Source organism: Arachis ipaensis, chromosome B2, assembly GCF_059453495.1.
Source record: "Arachis ipaensis isolate K30076 ecotype BB chromosome B2, ASM5945349v1, whole genome shotgun sequence".
NCBI classification, from domain to species: Eukaryota; Viridiplantae; Streptophyta; class Magnoliopsida; order Fabales; family Fabaceae; genus Arachis; species Arachis ipaensis.
In genome coordinates, this window is record NC_142437.1 from 59451195 (window position 1) to 59470142 (window position 18948).

Consider the following 18948-nt stretch of genomic DNA (forward strand, 5'->3'; position numbering starts at 1 on the left):
GAATCCTAGCCAAGCATAAAGCAAGGGCGTGGCACGCCAGACCCTGGGCGCGGCACGCTAGTACAAGTTTCTAGAGGCAAAGAGAACTGAGAATGGCAAAGGACGTGCCACTTGAGTTCGAAGGCGTGGCACGCCAACACAAGAAATCCACTATGCCGTGCCACTTGAGTTCGAAGGCGTGGCACGCCAAGGTTGTTAGAGGGACGAGTGTGCCACTTGAAGGATTGGGCACGGCACGCCAAGCTGGAAATGAAGGGCACGTGATACGCCAGAAAAGCGCCAGCCACACGCCAGCTGAGAAGTCATGCTCATTGAGTGTTTTCTTTTCCCTCCAAAATGTAATTTTTCTTTTTCACTTTTGTAATTCTTTTATTTTACGAGGAGTAGCATAAATACCCCCAAGGAGTACTGAAGAGGGGAGGTTAAGCAGTCAGTTTTAGATCCACTTTTAAACTTCACTTTTGAGTACTTTTTGAGCTATGAGTAGCTAACTTCCCTCTCATTGAGAGAGGGAGCTTTGTTGTACTTGATGGATTGATAATAGTAAAATCCTTCTTCTCTTCATCTTCTCTTTGATTTGCTAGAAGGAATTTCACTCTTAATGCTTAGTATTCAATTATCTTGGGAAAGAGATTGAATGCAATTGGGTTTCATGGGAACCTTGGGAAAGGAAACATGAAACCATGCTTGAAATCCTTTCTCACACTAGAGTAGAATCTGGGTTTTGGTATTTGGATATGTGACATATAATCCTCCCTCTACTTGGACCTATAATGGTGTGTGGTATAATCAGGGACCAAACATATCTCTCTTCATGAGCAATTAGACCAAGGAATTGGCTATTGATCAAGATCCAAGAGATTGAGTCACCAAGGGATTGGGGTTCAATCAATCATGATTGCCAAGAGATCAATGAGTTGCATGATTGAAGAGGATATAAGCTAGATTTGATCCAAAGAGACAACATCTCCCAATCTCAATGAATTTTCCCATTCTTATCTATCCATTTCTTTATAGCTTATTTTTACATTCAGCGATTCCCTATTCCCATTTATATTCAAGTCATTTATGATTCTTCCCTTTACTTTCTGCCATTTATATTTCTGTACTTTATTGCCTTTCTTTATATTCTAGTCATTTACATTTATGTCATGATGCCAGGGCATTTTGGCCAGTTTCACTGACCTTTTCTTTACTGTTTTTAGGGTAGTTTCATACATTTTCCTTAGAAAATAAGCTAGTTTTGGGTAGATATTCACTTACATCTTGATTCAAGCATACATTGTGCACTTTACATGATTTCATGAGGATTTTGCATGAATTTAATGACAAATTGGATGTTGTATTTCCCATGACTTGGACTAGAACTTTGATGCACTCTATTGCTTGATTTCAAGACAAAGGAAGCAAGGAAGAACCACGTTAGCAGCCACGTTAATCTAATTAACGTAACTCCTAATGTGGAATGGGAGTAACTTGCAAAGTTAATGAGAAAAGTAATCGCCAATAACGCTCTCGAAGCCATCATTGCCCACGTTAAGAGTCATGTTAACTAAGTTAACGTGAACTCTAATGTGGAGGAAAGGAAATGGAGCCAACGTTAGTGACACTTACCTTTGTCACTAACGTTGGACCAAGCTCATAAGTGGCCACGTTAAGAGCCACGTTAACTTAGTTAACGTGGCCTTTAACGTTAAAGAAGTAAAGGGGAAGCCAACGTTAGTGACATTCAACTTTGTCACTAACGTTGGCCAAGTCACAATAAGCCACGTTAACTTCCACGTTAACCTAGTTAACGTGGAAGCTAACGTGAAGAAAGTAGGTGATCGACAACGTTAGTGACACCAAACATTGTCACTAACGTTGGGATTAACCCACACAAGCCCCAATAAGCCACGTTAACTCCCACGTTAACCTAGTTAACGTGGAAGCTAACGTGAAGAAGGAAGGTGATCGCCAATGTTAGTGACACCTAACATTGTCACTAACGTTGGAAGGAGCCCACACAAGCCACAATGAGCCACGTTAACTCCCACGTTAACTTAGTTAACGTGGAAGCTAACGTGGGGAGGAGAGATGATGAGCCAACGTTAGTGACATTCACCTTTGTCACTAACGTTGGAGATGGCTAGCACAGCCACGTTAAAGGCCACGTTAACCTAGTTAACGTGGACTCTAACGTGGGAGCTAGGGGCACATTGGAACGTTAGTGATAAAGGTAAGTGTCACTAACGTTCTCGAAGGTTGGCAAGCCTACGTTAAGGAGCCACGTTAACTAAGTTAACGTGGACTCTAACGTAGGGAAGGAGGAGGCTTTTCAACGTTATTGGGAAAGGTAAGTCCCAATAACGTGTGCGAAGGACAAAGAGGCAACGTTAGTGGCAACGTTTGTGCCACTAACGTTGAGGTTAACGTGGCTCTTACTTGGGTGAGGAATGTTAGTGAAAAAGGTGATTGTCACTAACGTTCTCGAACCCATATTTTCACTGAACGTTAACACCACTAACGTCCTGAGCTAAAGTCTCTGCCCACTTCACACTTTCTCTCTGCAGGTAAAGCCAAGCCTAATGAAGAAGATAACTGCTTCAAACTCAAGATCCAAAGGCCCATACCCAAGACTTGAAGATACAACTAGAAGATCAGAAGAGTAGTATATATAGGAGTAGCTTTGAATTAGTTTGGGAGTTGAAAAATATAGGGAGCCTCTTGGCATAGAACTACTCTCTGTATTTTACTTTCTCTGCATTTCTAGTTTCATCATGTATTCTCCATCTTTGTTTTCATTTTCCAGAGCTATGAACAACTAAACCCCTTTCATTGGGTTAGGGAGCTCTGTTGTAATTTGATGGATCAATACTAGTTTTCATTATTCTTCTTCTATCTTTTCTCTTGATTTTACTTGAAAGCTTTCGATCTTCATCCAATTGAGTAGTTATCTTGGAAAAGAAGCTATTCAAACTTGGATCTCTTCTGAACCTTGAAAGAGGAATGAATAGATCATGCTAGAAATGCTTTCTCATGCTGGACCAAATTGGGTTTGGATGGATATGTGACTATAATCCTCTCAACACTTGATTTGGGAAATGCATGTGGTATAATCAGTGACCATACTTCATCTCTTCTCATGAACAATTGACCAAGGAATTGGCTATTGATCAAGATTTGAGAGATTGAATTACAAGCAATTGTAATTCGATCACTTAAGATTGCCAAGGAGATCAATGAGTGCATTGATTGAGGAAGAGATGAAAATGAAATTGATCCGGAGAATGCAACATCTCCTGAGCCCAATGAACTCCCCATTTCTGATCTTACCCATTCTATTTAATTTCTGTCATTTACTTTTATGAGCAATTACCCCATTCCCATTTAAGATTCTGCAATTTACTTTCCGTCATCTACATTCAGCTCTTTATTTCTAGCATTTACTTTTTTGTTATTTACTTTCCCGCCATTTAATTTTCTGCAATTCTCAACCCAAATTCTGATTCGCTAAACTAGAACATTCCTCTAATTAAAATTGCTTGATCAATCAATCTCTGTGGGATTCGACCTCACTCTATTATGAGTTTTTACTTGACGACAAATTCGGTACACTTGCCGAAGGAAATTTGTTATGAGACAAGTTTTCCGCGGATCAAGTTTATGGCGCCGTTGCCGGGGATTGATTGTGCATCAACAATGATTAAATTGGAAGATAACTAGATTGAGCATTTTTGTTTTGTTTGATTTAATTTTCTGTTTGAGTAATTTACTTTCAGTTTTAGTTAATTTCTTCCCTTCCCCCAACTTTTTTCGTTTTTAGTTATTTATCATTCATTTCACTAACCCACTAACTGTTTGATATATTGCATGACTCACACTAACAGTCATTCTGATAGAAATACTTTCTGCATTTACTTTCCTTGCTTGTGCTTTGTTGGTTGTATGACAGGGAGAAGAAGCGGGGCTTCAACTTCCTTTGATTCTGAACCTGAGAGGACCTTTCTTAGATTAAGGAGGGAAGCAAGAGGAAAGAGAATAGTTGGTGCCGAGGAAGATGAGGAATACTTTGAACCAAACATGGAAGACAACATGGAAAACCATCATGAAGAAGAGGCTCACAACCATGGCGGAGGAGGTCGAGCAAATCATGCTGGGGAGGATAGAAGAGTTTTAGGCTCTTACATCAATCCAAACCCAGGAAACTGTGGAAGTAGCATTCAAAAGCCAACCTTCCATGCCAACAATTTTGAACTAAAACCACAGCTCATCACCCTTGTTCAGAACAACTGTTCGTTCGGAAGAAGTGTCCAAGAAGACCCCAATCAACATCTAACCACCTTCCTAAGAATATGTGGCACAGTGAAGTCTAATGGTGTTCATCCTGATGCCTATAGACTGCTCTTATTTCCATTCTCACTCAAGGATAAGGCAGCCAAGTGGCTGGAGTCTTTCCCGAAGGAGAGCTTGACAACCTGAGAAGATGTGATGAACAAATTCTTAGCAAGATTTTACCCTCCACAACAAATCAATAGGCTGAGAGCTGAAGTTCAAACTTTCAGGCAACAAGATGGTGAGACTCTTTATGAAGCATGGGAGAGGTTTAAGGACCTGGCAAGGCGGTGTCCACCAGATATGTTCAACGAATGGGTGCAGCTGCACATTTTCTATGAAGGCCTGTCATATGAATCAAAGAAGGCAGTAGACCATTCATCCGGAGGATCTTTGAACAAGAAGAAGACCATTGAGGAAGCCATAGATATCATTGAAACAGTAGCAGAGAATGATTATTTCTATGCTTCTGAAAGAGGCAACACTAGAGGAGTAATGGAGCTAAATAATGTAGATGCTCTGCTGGCCCAAAATAAGCTCATTACCCAGCAGCTGGCTGACCTCACCAAGAAGATGGAGAGGAACCAAGTAGCAGCAATCACTACTTCATTAACAACCCAAGAAGGAGTAAATGAAGAAGCAGATGGTAGTCAGGAGCAAGCCAACTACATTGGGAATTCACCTAGGCAAAACCATGATCCATACTCTAAGAACTATAACCCTGGATGGAGGAATCACCCAAACTTTGGGTGGGAAAATCAACAAGAGCAAGGCCTAGATCAAAGACGTTCAAATCCCAACAACAATGCAGCCCACCAACATTTCACATCTAGACCATATCAGTACCCACATAACCATCCCTCTCAAAACCTTTACCAAGGCCAAAATAACCCTCCTCATCCTTCCACCTCTAATCCCAATCTACCATCATTTGATGACAGACTCTCAAGGATTGAGAATCTACTTGAAGGCATAGGAAAAGAGATTCAAGACAGTAAAGCGTTCCGAGAAGAAGTGATGTCCAATATGCAGAACCAGGATGCTGCCATCAAGAAACTTGAGACACAAATTGGCTACTTATTCAAGCAAATCCCAAGCTACAACCTTCGCAGTAATACTAACTCAACCAAAAGGGAGGAGTGTCAGGCTATCACCCTTTGGAGTGGGAAGGAACTGAAGGAAATCCCCCAGAAACCACAAGAAGAGGACTCAAATAAAGAGGAAGAAGAGCAGGACGAAGTTCGAGTTCCCACTTTGAGTTCACAAAAAGGGGAAGGAGTGCTGAAGCCAGACGTCCCAAGAGTCCCATACCCTCAGCAATTAAAGAAGTAGGGAGATGACAATCAGTTTTCGAAATTTTTGGAAATCTTCAAGAAACTGCAAATCAACATACCCTTTGCTGAAGCAATAGAACAAATGCCACTCTACGCTAAGTTCTTGAAGGAGCTCATGACTAAGAAGAGAAGCTGGAAGAACAACGAGACTGTAATACTAACCGAAGAATGTAGTGCTATCATTCAGCACAAACTGCCCCAGAAATTGAAGGATCCTGGGAGTTTTTCAGATCCCTTGTATTATAGGAGAAATCACAGTGGAGAAAGCTCTTTGTGACTTAGGAGCCAGCATCAATTTGATGTCAGTAGTTATGTTGAGGAAGATGAAGATAGAGGAGGCTAAACCAACAAAAATGGCCTTACAGTTGGCAGACAGATCGTTCAAGTTCCCTCATGGCGTAGTAGAGGATTTGCTAGTGAAAGTGGGAGACTTCATATTCCTGGCAGACTTCGTAGTGCTGGACATGCAGGAGGAAGTCAAGACCTCCATTATCCTGGGAAGGCCGTTCTTGGCCACTACTGGAGCTGTCATTGATGTCCAAAAAGGTGATCTCACCCTGAGATTACACAATGAAAATATGACAATCAATGTGTTCAAGGCCATGAGTTACCCACAAGAACAACTGGGGGAATGTATGAGGTTGGACTCACTTGAAGGGGAAGTACAGGAGAGTTTTGAAGAAGAAGAGTCTGAAGAGCTGATGAGACGTAGAAGCTGGTGAATTAAAAATTATTAAAAATGGTTACGTTGCAAGTATAGTTCTTAACTCACCGAAAATCTACCTATCAATTTAGAAATATGTCACAGAGAGTTAAATTAAAAATTACTGGGAGTTTTAAGTCCCAGGTCGTCTCCCAACGAGTTGCAGAAAAGTGTGCTATCTTATTAATAAGATGTTCAAAGAAGTTGAGTTAAGTAAATTGGAATGTAAATTGAGAAAATTTAATTAATATGAATAAAAGCCTTGACTGGGAGTTGATTGGTTAGAATTTCTACTATTGATGGAATGATTGTAAGATTAATTTATAATTAACGGTTGTTCTGTTTGGTTATCCTTTACTAAGTAAGGGAAAGTCAAACAAGTTAGAATGCGAGATCTGTTCACAAGTTGCAACCCACTTAGTTCAAAGGGATTGGCGTTGGTGACAGGATAGCAATTCAACATTTAACCCAATTACAAATTTTTCTTTCAATCCTTCCAACTCAAGAGTTCCTTTTTAATCAACTCCCCATCAAGTAAGGAAACTACTCACGCATTGTAAATAAAGAATCCATAGCACATGAAAGGGAATTAAAAGAAGACATGATTATTGGAATTGAAATTGAATTAAAAAGAAATAATCCTTGCATTAAATAATCATAAAAGTATCTAAATGACAAAATTGAACAAAGCAAAGAACATGGAAGAATAAAACCAAGTTGAGAAAATGAACTAGAATGACGAAGTCTTGATGAGGAAATAACCCTTCTCAATGTTCCAATGCTAAGACCAAATTAAAAATTAAAATTCTACAACCTAGAGAGAAAAACCTAAGAGAGTAAAACTAGATCTAAAACTGTCTCTAAATGAATGTGTTATTTATTTTTGCATGTTCTCTGACTCTAGTCTTCTGTTCCGGGCCGAAAACTGGGCCGAAATAGGGTCAAAAATCGCCCCCAACGAATTCTGCAGATTATGCAGATCGCACATGTCACGCGATCGCGTCATCCATGCGGACACGTCATTCGCGTTTTTCCTCGCCACGCGTTCACATCGTCCACGCTACCACGTCGCTTGGGGTTTCCAATCCGCGCGGCCGCGTGAGCCATGCCGCCGCGTCGCTGCGATTTGCTCTCCTTCGCGCGGTCGCGTGAGCCATGCGACCGCGTCACTTCTCGCTGGTTATCTCCTCAAAATTCTTGTGTTTCTTCCATTTTTGCTAGCTCCTTTCCAATCTCTAACTCATTCATGCCCTATAAAATCTGAAACACTTAACACACAGATCACGGCATCGAATGGAATAAAGGAGAATTAAAAATAAATAATTAAAGTCTCTAGGAAGCAGTTTTCAAACATGTAATAAATTCAGGAAGGAAATCTAAATGCATGCTAATTTAATGAATAAGTGGGTAAGGATCATGATAAAACCACACAATTAAGCACAATATAAACCATAAAATAGTGGTTTATCAACCTCCCCACACTTAAACATTAGCATGTCCTCATGCTTAATTGAAGGAGATAAGGAAATAAGTATGAACATGTAGAAACTCATGAAATGCAATGCAAACCTATATACATATAAATAAATGCAACTATATGGTTCTTGCCTACTTGATCAAAAGTAAATAAGCTCTTCAAAATAATTACAAATCAAATTCTACTAATTCTATCATTATACAATAAAATGGATAAAAGCACAAGAAGATAGCTCATGAAAGCAGGGAACATGAAAATTCAAGTATTGAACCCTCACTGATAATTTATGTACGCTCTAATCTCTAGTGTATAGGGTGATCACTCTATCCTTCTCTAATCATGCTTTCTAACTTTTGTTCTTCTCCTAACCAATCAATAACAGTTAATATACCAATGCAAACATCATGAGCTCTTTTCAAGGTTGTAATGGGGCTAAGGTATAGGTAGGGGTGTATATTTGGTCAAGTGAGCTAATAAATTGAATCTTTAATTAACCCAAGCTCTAACATAACTTGTATACACTTAATGTAATCTTTAAAGTTCATACCTAGCTACCCAGAATTCCCTTTTTCAATCCATACTCATGTATCAACATATATTTTGGTTCTATCATATGTGCATTAATCTTCGAATTCTGAATTCAACATTGGAGTAATTTTGTCCTCTTATTTATTGATTTTATATATATATATATATATATATATATATATTTAAATAAATAAAGCTTATCAATGCACATAGATTTTTAATTCTTGTAGTTTCACATGAGTAGGTATCCAAATTCCCCTTAAATTTTTATGACACATTCCCTTAACAACTTTTGTTCCCACAATTTCCCATACTTAACTAGCACACACAATTCTATCTTAAGCTAACCAAAGATTCAATTTGGGATATACAATTGGTTTTCGGCTTAAGGTTAGTAATGTGGTAAAATATCGAACAAATGGGAATTAAAGGCTCAAAGTGGTTAACAAAGGTAATTGAAAAGGGTAGGCTTAATTTGGATGAGTGAGTTTAAACAAATAATGGCCTCAATCATGTGCAAGCATGCAAATATAATAACTATTGGACATATAAGATAAAACAAAATATAGATTACAATCATAGAGAAGTAAACACACAAGAATGAAATAATTATGGTTAAATAATGTAACCATTCATAAAGGCTCAAATCTTTCACAGGTTGTGTGTTCTTTAACTCAAATATCATGTTCCAAATACAACTCAAGCAATTTATCATAAGAATTTTTTGAAAAATTAGTGAAATTTTTGTTCCAAAGATAGATTTTTAAAAGAAACTTATTGTCTTTTCAATCAAGTAGAACATGCATGCAACTATCCTAACCTATGCAATTTATTCTATTCTATAAAGGAAAGAAAATCTAACTAAAATATCCTAATTATTGGTGCTAGAGAAGAGAATTTACCTCCGGAAGTTAGGTACTGACCGACCTCCCCACACTTAAGGCTTTGCACCGTTCTCGGTATCTGTCAGGAACTGGGGTGGGCTGGTAGCAGTATCTCCATCATCGGGACTGTCATGGCTCCCTCTGCTAGTAAAGGAAGTGGAGTCCGGGATGTCTGAGTCTCTGAAGCGTCCCTTGAGTAGCTCCTTGAGGTGTTTGAATCGGCGCTCTCTCATCTTTGCTTTCTATTCTTGCCGATCCAACCGTTCGATTATCTGGAGGAGCAATTTCTCAGTTGTAGATGCTTGTGGTGTTGAAGAAGGATTATCTTCAACTGGAGCAGTAGGAAGGCTTGTAGTGGCTGTTGAGAGTATGAGGTATTTCCCGTTAGGGACATACTGATCATTCCATGGAAGCACGGCTTTGGTGTCCCCAGCTCTGTAGGAGACTCCGGCTGCTGAGACAAGATCTGAGACCAAGGCGGGGAAAGGTAAGTTGCCCGCAATTTGTACGTGTTCCATAGCATTCCGGATATGTCTTGCGAGATTCAGAGGTTGGTCTATAAGGATGCACCATAGTAGAACAGCCATGTCTGCAGTGAAGGAGGACTCATGAGTACTCAGAAAGACGTAATGGGACATGATCTGTGCCTATACGTGAGCCTCCAAGGTAAGTGCTGAAGCCAAGATTCCCTTAGGGCGGGTACGGTGGTATCCGTAGATTCAACGGCTGCCAGGTAATGCGATGACTCCGAGAACGGAGTCCCAGTCGAATTGGTATCTCTGGCGCTGAAGGGCGGCTACTTGAAAAGCGTCCATTCCTGCTGGAATAGGGGGAAGATTCAGAGCTTACTGAATGGCCTCTTCTGTGATGGGAACTTGCTTCTACTAGAAATAAACAGACTGTAGGGTCGGCATGTAGAAGTTGGAGTAGAATTCAACTACCCAAGAAAGATTGACCTGCCTCGGCTGTCTCCGTAGGAAAGCCCATTTTCTTCGCTCAATTTGTGGCTCAACAAAGGTGGCAATATTGGACGGGAGGATAAGAAGGTATTCATTGTTATAATTCCTCTCTGCTAGGATAGGGAACATCTGCTCACAGTAGCGATTGGGAAATCACGCAGTGTCCTTTGCTGGAAAGGCTTTCTCCTTTTCGTAAACCTTTATTATCCTCTTAATTCTTTTTGTTGAGGGCTTGACTGCGGTGGAAGAAGGCTCTGCCACTAATGCTCTTTTAGTTCCTCTTCTTGCTGGTGGTTTGGAAGTTGCTTTCTCCTTTCCTTTCTTGGAGGCCATCCTGAAAGAAGGAAAGAGAAAGTAAATTAAATTCAAAGAGATATACAGCAAGGAAGGAAACGGAAAAGAGGGTGAATGATGCACAGTAAAATGTAGATAACATTAACACATGCTCTCGAGTACATATGAAAAGCCATCAATGGAAAGTAGCTAGTGCAGATAAAAACAAGTAAATGCAAGGTGTTTATTGGCATGCTGGCAAAGGGCATGAGTAGCATAGACCAAGCATTACTTCGTAACAAACCATCACGTTTGTATTGACAATTAAATTCAATTAATAAAATAATAAGGAAAAGTTGTGAAAAGCAAGCATTGAAAAGTATAACGACATAGAGAAGTGCATAATGCCATATGAGCATTTTTACAAACACATAGCATGCATGGTGAATAGGGTATAGAAAATATGAAGATGAACATGCAAGAAATCCCTTAAATAGGAGATAAATAATTGTCAAACAATTTGCAATAATCCACAAGCATATAATGAGGGATGATGACTCAAAAGGTTTCTAACACCATGTAAAGAAAAGAAAAAAAGAAGAAGAAAAATAAAAAAATGAAAAGAAAAAGAAAATAATAATATATATACATAATATAATAAGAATGATAGAAAAGAGAAGAAGGAAGAAGAAGGTAAAACCTTGTTAATGGTGGTGAGAGAGACAGAGAGTGAAAGGTGAGATAGAAAGAGGAAGGGGAAAGGAAGAAAGAAGGAGGGAAAAGGAAAATTAGGATTTAGAAGAGAGAAAGATAAGATAATCTGGCAATTTAGGTTGAGCTGTGCGGTGCATGCGACGCGACCACGTGGGGCACGCGTTCGCGTGGGTGCGCGCCAGGTAAGGGGACGTGATCGCGTCGGTCACGCGGTCGCGTGACCCGTGTTACGCTGTTGGCGCGAGTGCAGCCTCGCTCCAGCACAACTCTCTGTTCGATTTATTTTAATTGCCAAAATTGGGTGACGCGATCACGTGGGTCACGCGAACGCGTGAGTGTGCGTTATAAAATGGGTGACGCGGCCGCGTCGGTGATGCGGTCGCGTGACAAGGATTGTGCTTCCAGCACCAATCCAGCATCACTCTCGCACAGAATGTTACTGTGCACCCTTTTAGGTCGAAAACTCAGGGCACGCGGCCGCGTGGGGCACGCGGCCGCGTGGGGCACGCGGTCTCGTGGGAGGCCATGATTCCCATTCGACGCGAACGCGTCAGGGACGCGGTCGCATGGGTTGATTTGTGCCGTTGGCACGCCTCCAGCCAGACTCTCTGTTTATTAATTTATTTTCTCCACCCCCTTTTGCGACGCGGACGTGTCACCGATGCGATCGCGTCGCGTAGCGAAAAACCCTTTTTTTTTTAGGGAAATATAAAGACATGTAAATGAAAGAGCACGATAGCACTAAATAAGAGAAGAGTTATTAAAGAAGAAAAACTAAAAGTGAAGAAAAGAACGATCATACCGCGGTGGGTTGTCTCCCACCAAGCACTTTGCTTTAACGTCCGTAAGTTGGACGTTCCACTAGCTCAATCCGCTGCTATGTGGGGATCTTCCAAGCGGAAGATCTCAAGCTCCTTATTTTTCTGCACCTTCTCACAATGGTACAGCTTCAGGCGTTGTCCATTAATCTTAATAAGTTCAGAGCTTGAAGGATGGCTTAGGTGATAAACTCCGTACGGTTTAGCCTTCTCTACTCTGTATGGACCTTCCCATTTTGATCTCAACTTACCGGGCATGAGCCTTAGTCGAGATTTGTAAAGGAGGACAAAATCTCCAGGTTGAAACTCTTTCTTCTTGATGTTTTGATCATGCACAGCTTTCATCTTTTCCTTGTAAATTCTGGAATTCTCATAAGCTTCCAGGCGAAGGTTCTCCAGTTCCTGCAGTTGCAACTTCCTTTCAGCTCCGGCATTCTCAATTCCCATGTTGCACTCCTTAATTGCCCAGAAGGCTCTGTGTTCTATTTCAACTGGGAGATGACAAGCTTTTCCATAAACCAAGCGGAAGGGACTCATCCCAATGGGTGTCTTGTATGCTGTTCTATATGCCCACAGTGTATCTTGTAGCCTGGTGCTCCAGTCTTTTCTATGAGGCTTTACTATCTTTTGCAAGATACGCTTAATTTCTCTGTTTGACACCTCGGCTTGCCCATTAGTTTGGGGATGGTAAGCTGTTGCAACTTTATGGATTATCCCATGCTTCTTTATCAATCCTGTTAGTCTCCTGTTACAAAAATGGGTGCCTTGATCGCTCACGATCGCTCGTGGTGATCCAAAGCGACATATAATATGGTTTCTCACAAAGGAAAAAACAGTGTTAGCATCATCAGTGCGGGTAGGAATTGCTTCCACCCATTTGGAAACATAATCCACAGCTAACAATATATAAAAATATCCATTAGAATTTGGAAATGGACCCATGAAGTCAATGCCCCAAACATAAAAAATTTCACAGAAGAGCATATATTGTTGAGGCATCTCATCCCTCCTGGATATATTACCAAATTTCTGGCATGGGGGGCAAGATTTACAAAACTCAGCAGCGTCTCTAAAAAGAGTAGGCCACCAGAATCCGCAGTCTAAGATCTTTCTAGCTGTTCTTTGAGGGCCAAAATGTCCTCCACTCTCCGATGAGTGACATGACTCTAAAATGGACTGGAATTTTGATTGGGGCACACAATTGCTAATGATCTGGTCAGCGCCACACCTCCATAAATATGGGTCATCCCATATATAATATTTAGACTCGCTTTTCAGCTTATCTCTTTGATGTTTAGAAAAATGTGGAGGAAATGTGCGGCTAACTAAATAATTAGCAACAGGTGCATACCAAGGGACTACCTCAGATACTGCTTGCAAGTTGTCAAAAGGAAAATTATCATCTATAGGGGTAGAATCATCCTTAATATGTTCAAGGTGACTCAAGTGGTCTGCTACTAAATTCTGATTACCACTCCTATCCTTTATTTCTAAATCAAATTCTTGTAACAGCAGTATCCAACGTATAAGTCCTGGTTTGGATTCCTTTTTAGCTAATAGATACTTTAGAGCTGCATGGTCCGAATACACTACTACTCTAGTACTAATTAAATAAGCCCGGAATTTATCCAGAGCAAAAACAATAGCAAGAAGCTCTTTCTCAGTAGCAGTATAACTGGACTGGGCAGTGTCTAAAGTCTTAGACGCATAGGCAATAACAAAAGGATCCTTACCTTCACGCTGAGCCAGCGCTGCTCCTACTGCATGGTTGGAAGCATCGCACATGATTTCAAACGGCTGGCTCCAGTCTGGTCCTCTCACAATTGGGGCTTGAGTTAGAGCAGTTTTCAGCTTATCAAACGCTTGTTTGCAATCCTCACTGAACTCGAACTCAATATCCTTCTGCAGTAATCTGGATAAGGGAAGTGCCACCTTACTAAAGTCCTTAATAAATCTCCTGTAGAAACCTGCATGGCCAAGGAACGAACGGACTTTCCTCACAAAAGAGGGATAAGGGAAACTAGAAATAACATTCACCTTTGCTGGGTCTACAGAAATGCCATTATTAGATACCACATGTCCTAATACAATCCCTTGTTTCACAATAAAGTGGCATTTTTCAAAATTCAATACAAGGTTTGTATTAATACATCTATCTAATACTCTAGATAATCCATCTAAGCAAAGGCTAAAAGAATCACCATAAATGCTAAAATCGTCCATAAAAACTTCCATACAGTCCTCAATAAGATCAGAGAAAAGACTCATCATGCACCTTTGGAAGGTAGCTGGTGCATTGCACAAGCCAAAGGGCATTCTCTTATAAGCATAAGTCCCAAAAGGACATGTAAAAGTAGTCTTTTCCTGATCCTCAGGAGCTATATGAATCTGGAAATAACCTGTGTAACCATCTAAAAAGCAATAATGTGATTTACCTGACAGGCAATCCAGCATTTGATCAATGAATGGAAGTGGGTAGTGATCCTTACGGGTAGCTTGGTTGAGACTCCTGTAATCAATGCAGACTCTCCAAGCATTCTGAACTCTAGTTGCTATGAGCTCTCCATGCTCACTCTTCACTGTAGTGACTCCAGATTTCTTGGGAACCACTTGTACTGGGCTTACCCATTCACTGTCTGAAATGGGATATATGATACCTGCTTCTAATAGTCTGGTCACTTCCTTTTTGACAACTTCCAAGATTGTGGGATTCAATCTTCTTTGGGGTTGACGGACAGGTCTTGCTCCCTCTTCAAAAAATATTTTGTGCTCGTATACTTGAGGGTTGATTCCCACTATGTCTGCCAAACTCCACCCAATTGCCTTCTTATGCTTCCTCAGTACATCAAGTAACTGCTCTTCTTATTGAGAAGTCAGTTCCCTTGCAATAATGACCAGAAACTTTTGCTCATCCTCAAGATAAGCATATTTGAGATGTGGAAGGAGAGGTTTCAATTCTAACTTTTGATCATGGGCGGGCTCTGGATTATCTGGGGCTTGTAAAAATGGCGAAGTACTCCCATTGTCAGTTAAGAGGGTCCCCACACTTGGACCTTGTCCAGTGTGCCTCTCTTCAAACTCTTCTTTTTGAACTTCAGCCACACTTTCGTCTATGACATCACACTCGAAGATAGAACGATCTTCTGGGGGGTTGTCAATGACTCCATTCAGATTGAAGATTACTATGCGGCCATCTATTTCAAAGGAGTATGTTCCTGAAAAAGTATCTAATTTGAATTTTGATGTCTTCAGGAATGGTCTTCCAAGTAGGATTGATGATGGCTTATCTGAATCAGTGTGGGGCATCTCCAAGATATAAAAAATAGTGGGAAATGTGAGCCCTTTAATGTTCACCAAAACATCTTCAGCAACTCCAGCCACTGTAATAATGCTTTTATCTGCTAACACAAAATGAGCTGCCGACCTTTTTAAGGGAGGGAGCCTCAAAATATCATATATAGATAAAGGCATTATACTGACACATGCTCCTAAATCACACATGCAATCATAAATTACTACACCACCAATAGTACAACTAACTATGCAAGGACCTGGATCACTACATTTTTCAAGTAATCCTCCCATTAAAGCAGATATAGAACTACCTAAAGGAATAGTTTCTAATTCGTTAATTTTGTCTTTATGGATACATAAGTCTTTTAGAAACTTTGCATATTTAGGTACCTACTGAATAATGTCAAAAAGGGGAACAGTTACCTCAACCTTTTTGAATATCTCTACCATTTTAGGATCGGGTTCCAACTGCTTCTTGGGCTTCCTTGCGAGTTGTGGAAATGGAATAGGAGTAGTGTTTTCTGTGGTGCCTGCACCGTTTGGTGCTTCCTCCTGTGGTTGAGCTATCTCTTCTTCAGCTATGTCCTGCATATCCTCTTCCTCTTCAATATCTTCGATTTCTACCACCTCTTCAGCTGAGGCGTATTCTGGTGAGCTTGGTTCCTCCTGATTCCTCTCCTGCAGTGTGGTTCCGGACCTCAGGGTGATGGTATTAATGCCTCCCTTTGGGTTGGGTAATGGTTGAGAGGGGATTCCAGTGGTGCTTGAAGGTTGGTTATTGGAATTTTGTGCTGATACAAACTGTGTCATAAAAGCTTGCATAGTAGAGGTGAGACCATTCAGACTGGCATTAATACTATTCATGATGTTACTTTTCATGGTCTGTTGTCTTTTCTCAAAAGATTGTAGTAGATCTTCATTAGAAGATAAAGAAGAATGAGTAAATTGAGAGGTCTGCTGCTGATTGTTCTGTGGTCCTTGGTTCTGCCTCAGGTGAGGTGCTCTGTAAGGTTGATTTTGCTGCCTGTTGTTGTTATTATTCCACCTCTGATTTCCCTGATTATCTCTGCCTCCCCTGTTATTGTTGTCCCTCCAATTCTGGTTTGAATTGTCCTGCCATCCATGGTTATTATTTCCACTTTGATTGTACCCTTGGTTGGGGCGGTCATAGAAGTTGTGAGTGGATGCCACCATGTTGTCTTCTTGTTGGAGCTGCGGGCATTCATCAGTGTAATGGCTATAATCAGCATAGATTCCGCAAATTCTTTGTGGGACTAGTTGTTGGTTTTGCTGTGGTGGAGGAGGTTGAGCTTGTTGAGCTTGTTGATTCAACTGCATTTGCTTCAGCAAGTTGGTCATTTCACAGATGCTTTGAGTTAGAGCAGCAGTCTCGCTGCTAGAGGATACTTCTGCAACATCTTTTGAATGGCCTTGCTTATGTCTGCGGTTCCTAGTGGATTCAGCTAAATCACTGATCAATTGCCAAGCTTCATCAATGGTCTTATATTTCTTCATAGACCCATTGCTGGCACTTTCCAATGTGGTCTTATCTTGGGGTCTCATACCCTGTGTGATATAGCTGAGTAGCACGATCTTGTCAATCATGTGGTGGGGGCATGCTTCCAGAAGATTATTGAAGTGCTCCCAGTATTCAAAGAGAGTCTCATTGTCATCCTGAACAATTGTGGAGATATCCTTCCTCAGTTTATCAGTAACTTCAGATGGAAAGAATTTCTCCAGAAACTCCTTTCTGAGTGTATCCCAGTTGGATACATTTGCTAGAGGTTGAGTGTAGTACCACTCCCTTGCTTTTCCCTCAAGAGAAAACGGAAAAGCTTTCAGCAGAATTGAAGTTTCATCAGTGCCATCACGCCTGACAGTAGAACAGGCTGCCTGGAAATCTCTCAAGTACCTGATAGGCTCTTGAGCAGGTAGGCCATGAAACTTGCGCATCAAATTTAGCAGTGCGGGCTTTATTTCAAAATCTGTAGCTACCGCTGGATGATGCGCTTGAAACGGTTGCATTGTAAAATCAGGGGCTCCTTCCTCCTGGATGATAACTCTCCTAGCTGCCATATTTTCTGCACATAAAACAACCGAATCAGTAGATCGGGGACTGGTTTCTTCCTCAGATTCACTTTCAGATCTGCCCTGAGAGCGGGCTAACCGATGCTGTTCTCGCCTTATTCATGAAATTGTGCTTTCAATTTCAGGATCGAATATTAGCAAGGGCGGATCAGGAAGTGAACGCGTCATTTGACGGAAGAAACATGCAGCTCATAGTAGCAAAATAAAATAAAATGCAAATAAATAAATTCCAATTAATAAATTTAGCAATCTATTGCAACTCTCCGGCAACGGCGCCAAAAATTGATGAGACGCAGAAGCTGGTGAATTAAAAATTATTAAAAATGGTTACGTTGCGAGTATAGTTCTTAACTCACCGAAAATCTGCCTATCAATTTAGAAATATGTCACAGAGAGTTAAATTAAAAATTACTGGGAGTTTTAAGTCCCAGGTCGTCTCCCAACGAGTTGCAGAAAAGTGTGCTATCTTATTAATCAGATGTTCAAAGAAGTTGAGTTAAGTAAATTGGAATGTAAATTGAGGAAATTTAATTAATATGAATAAAAGCCTTGACTGGGAGTTGATTGGTTAGAATTTCTACTATTGATGGAATGATTGTAAGATTAATTTATAATTAACGGTTTGTTCTGTTTGGTTATCCTTTACTAAGTAAGGGAAAGTCAAACAAGTTGGAATGCCAGATCTGTTCACAAGTTGCAACCCACCTAGTTTAAAGGGATTAGCGTTGGTGACAGGATAGCAATTCAACATTTAACCCAATTACAAATTTTTTCTTCAATCCTTCTAACTCAAGAGTTCCTTTTTAATCAACTCCCCATCAAGTAAGGAAACTACTCACGCATTGTAAATAAATAATCCATAGCACATGAAAGGGAATTAAAAGAAGACATGATTATTGGAATTGAAATTGAATTAAAAAGAAATAATCCTTGCATGAAATAATCATAAAATTATCTGAAAGACAAAATTGAACAAAGCAAAGAACATAGAAGAATAAAACCAAGTTGAGAAAACGAACTAGAATGACGAAGTCTTGATGAGGAAATAACCCTTCTCAATGTTCCAATGTTAAGACCAAATTAAAAATTAAAATTCTAAAACCTAGAGAGAAAAACCTAAGAGAGTAAAACTAGATCTAAAACTGTCTCTAAACGAATGTGTTATTTGTTTCTGCATGTTCTCTGACTCTAGTCTTCTGTTCCGGGCCGAAAACTGGGCCGAAATAGGGTCCAAAATCGCCCCCAACGAATTCTGCAGATTATGCAGATCGCACATGTCACGCGATCGCGTCATCCATGCGGACACGTTATTCGCGTTTTTCCTTGCCACGCGTTCGCGTCGTCCACGCTACCGCGTCGCTGCGATTTGCTCCCCTTCGCGCGGTCGCGTGAGCCATGCGACCGCATCACTTCTCGCTAGTTATCTCCTCAAAATTCTTGTGTTTCTTCCATTTTTGCTAGCTTCCTTTCCAATCTCCAACTCATTCATGCCCTATAAAGTTTGAAACACTTAACATATAGATCACGGCATCGAATGGAATAAAGGAGAATTAAAAATAAAT